This window comes from Helianthus annuus, chromosome 12 (assembly GCF_002127325.2).
Source record: "Helianthus annuus cultivar XRQ/B chromosome 12, HanXRQr2.0-SUNRISE, whole genome shotgun sequence".
Taxonomy (NCBI): domain Eukaryota; kingdom Viridiplantae; phylum Streptophyta; class Magnoliopsida; order Asterales; family Asteraceae; genus Helianthus; species Helianthus annuus.
The window spans coordinates 86,520,667-86,523,782 of NC_035444.2; the positions used below are offsets into that span (position 1 = coordinate 86,520,667).

A 3,116-nucleotide genomic window follows, 5' to 3' on the forward strand; every position below is an offset into this window, starting at 1 on the left:
ATGTTAAGTGACGTAAGACGGTAATTATAAAATGAAACCGTAAAATAATGATAGTAAATTTAAAATATATGTATGTAATTGAGTTAACCAAAGGAAAGTAACCAAGTTTGTGTAGAAACTTCAATATGAGCACACACTCTAAAAGATGAGGGGCTAAATATGTTATTAAGGGTTGAAGTTTAATAAAAAAAAGGGCCAGGGTTTCCCCTGGGTTTATGCGGTCGACAGAAAGGGAAAGGCAGGGGAAAGCATTTCTCTCAAAACCTAGCAAGGAAAATCTTCAATCAAGAGGCCTAGGGATCGAAATTGCTATGCATGAATTAGAAATCATAACCTCCTAAGTATTATCATCAACAAGTAAGTCGAATTTTGTGGTATAATGATTTTAATGAAACGGGTTTTGTGTAATCCGTAAATGTTTATTGAAATTGAGTAGGAATTCTAGATAATATGAATATATAGTAGTTATAATATGCTTAATTTCGATTATGTTGATGTTTTGGGGAAAAACCCATTAGATATTGTAGGATGTTGTTGAATGAACCTAATTAGAATAAAAGTTATGGGATATTTGTGGAATCAATGATTTTGATATGAAATAGTAAGATTATGCACAAGGTACTTGTACTTTATGCTTTGTAAAAAGTACGCACACAACATGTTCGATGAAATGCCTAGGCTGATTAAGTTATCCTTTTAGCATGAAATTCTTGTTGAATTGATGAATTAGTATGAAAATGAAATTTGTATGCGAATAATTAATGTTGGAATTATGTTGTATGTGCATATATGATCTTATGGTTGTATGTGTGTTTTACGATGTGAGTAGGGAATGAAAGGATGCGATTCTAGTTTATATGTTGTGTTGTTGGAAATTGACGTACTAGTAAAGTTAAAATAGGATACGAGTGTGACATGAATGCAATATTAGAATGTGCGTTATACTAATGAAGTATGTAACCTTGATGGTATGAAAGTATAGGATCATGTTTAGATGGGAAAGCATAGAAGGCAAACGGAAAGGATATGAGGAAGCATGTACGAAACGGGCACTCGAGGTAAGTGATTTCCATAATCACTTCTTATTTTGTTTAAGTAAGGTAGCGTTAGTTTATCGAGCATGATGATGATTGAGGTTTGATATGGTTTTGGTTGTATGAAATCGGTAACTTTTACTACGTAGACCGAACGGGTCAAAACAAGGTAGTATGAATATGTCGGAATAATGCTTAAGTAATGGCTACGGTTTTGTAACCGGGTAATGGGTAGAATTTCATATAAGAATGTTAATCGAGAAATGGAGACGCTCATGTAGACAAAAGACTCGGTTGTGAGTACTTGAATGTGTTTACAGTCGTGTTGATTTAAATAGTCTTATTGTTCAGCCGAAGTTCTTTTTATAGTTACGGTAGTTTGATACAAATTATTGAATATGGTTCAACTTAACAATAGCGTATGTCTTGACGATGATTTAGGGGTTTAAACCCATCAAAAAAGAGTGCAAATTGTTAATGGGTCGAGATACCCAAGTGCTGAAAATTCAGCTTATTTCCAGATTTTTGCTAGTCTTTAAAAATTCATAGAAAAGCAACCGAATGTCCGTTTGGGGCGTATTTTATATCCACGGAAAGGTCTCGGAGTCACCGTTACTAATAATTTTAGTTTGAAGTGAATTACTCATTGTAAAAAGGGGAAAATACTGAACTACTACAGCTGCGTAAAGCTGAGTGAAAAACATAAATTTTATAGTACTTGCATAATCTTAAGGAATTTATAAGGAACCAATCGGATGTGATTATGTTGTTGTTTTAAAACTCAATGTAGTTATATATATTTACATAAGTTAAAGTGAGTGATTCCTTGAATATGGGATGCGTATGCTAAATTAAAAAAAAAATCATGGGTGTTGTAACCTGTATATGCAAAAACATGTGTTCATTTGGTATTGCTTATGAACAAGTGACACTTGTGTCGTTAAAACTATATAACCTATTTTAGTATGTTATGAATACATGTACGAATTACTAAGAGTGTGTTAGGTAATAATGATTGTTGATAGTGGTATATGTTTTCTAATGAATTTACAACATAGTTATGCGGCGGTTTAACATTTTTTTTATATTGACCGAATCGGTTTGATAATGGTTTACTTTGAAGTGTCCTTGATTCTATATTAGCATGGATATACATGAGATATGGATAAAAAGGGGGCGCCCAGATTAGAATAGAGAAAGTCACGAAATGTGTGATTGGAGATAATGAAGTGGTGGCTCGACATTGTTTCGTTGGGTGTTATGAGCATTGAATACTCCGCTATGTTTGATACAAAATCATATTATGAGTCCTCACTTAGCAAAAGCTAATTATTTTTGGTGTTTTCAATGTAGATAATAAGTCATGAGAATCAACGGGGTTGCTTGAATCGGAATCATGAAATAAGAAAAGAGCTCACAAGTCGTTCACCAATAACCCGGTTCAGTCAATATATTAGTAATTATTATGCTTACCGTAGTTTCTCGGTCGACACTAATGATATGGTAATGTTATATGACAGATTGGGGTGGTAGAAAGGCGAAAGTGATCAAGTCTTGGAAGCGGGTCAACGATGTGAGGATTTAGTGATATTTTGTTCACTAAGTATATGGGTTTCCTTATTGGGACAATTAGACTGAATTATTTGTATTTTGGAGTTTAAGTTCAACGTTTGTTTTAGCAATATGCTAGTATGTCAATGTGGTAACGGGTTATGTTTGTTTAAAAAAAAAGAGAACTTTGGTTGTTAAGCAGGTTTTGTTTTCATAAGGATTGGTCGTTTTGCAAATGGGTCATGGCGAAACTTTTCTAAATACTTGTTTGTAAATGTCTTATTAATCTGGTGACGTGGATTCATATATTTGGGGATAGTATCCTTTATTACTCACTGTAAAAAAAACCGGGCCTATTTTCCGCAAAGTATTTTAATATTGGTTTTTTAACGTTCTGGCGTTTCAAGTTGGTATCAGAGCCCTGGGTTGAGAGGAATCAAGTAGAAGGAGGTAAATACTTGAACTCAAACCTGTGTGCTCTTGTGACAAGGAACCCGTACAATCCAAGACTCGATCAAGGCCCAAAGTTAA

General features: G+C 33.9%; 1 long non-coding RNA gene across 1 annotated transcript; it reads left to right on the forward strand.

The window, feature by feature from the left end:
- The first annotated feature begins 212 nt into the window (after nt 1–212).
- Nucleotides 213–2,783, forward strand: LOC110896885. The gene is made up of 4 exons (XR_002568250.2): nt 213–357; nt 983–1,058; nt 2,388–2,473; nt 2,555–2,783. It is a non-coding gene; the product is annotated as an uncharacterized LOC110896885 (long non-coding RNA).
- Nucleotides 2,784–3,116: the final 333 nt, after the last annotated feature.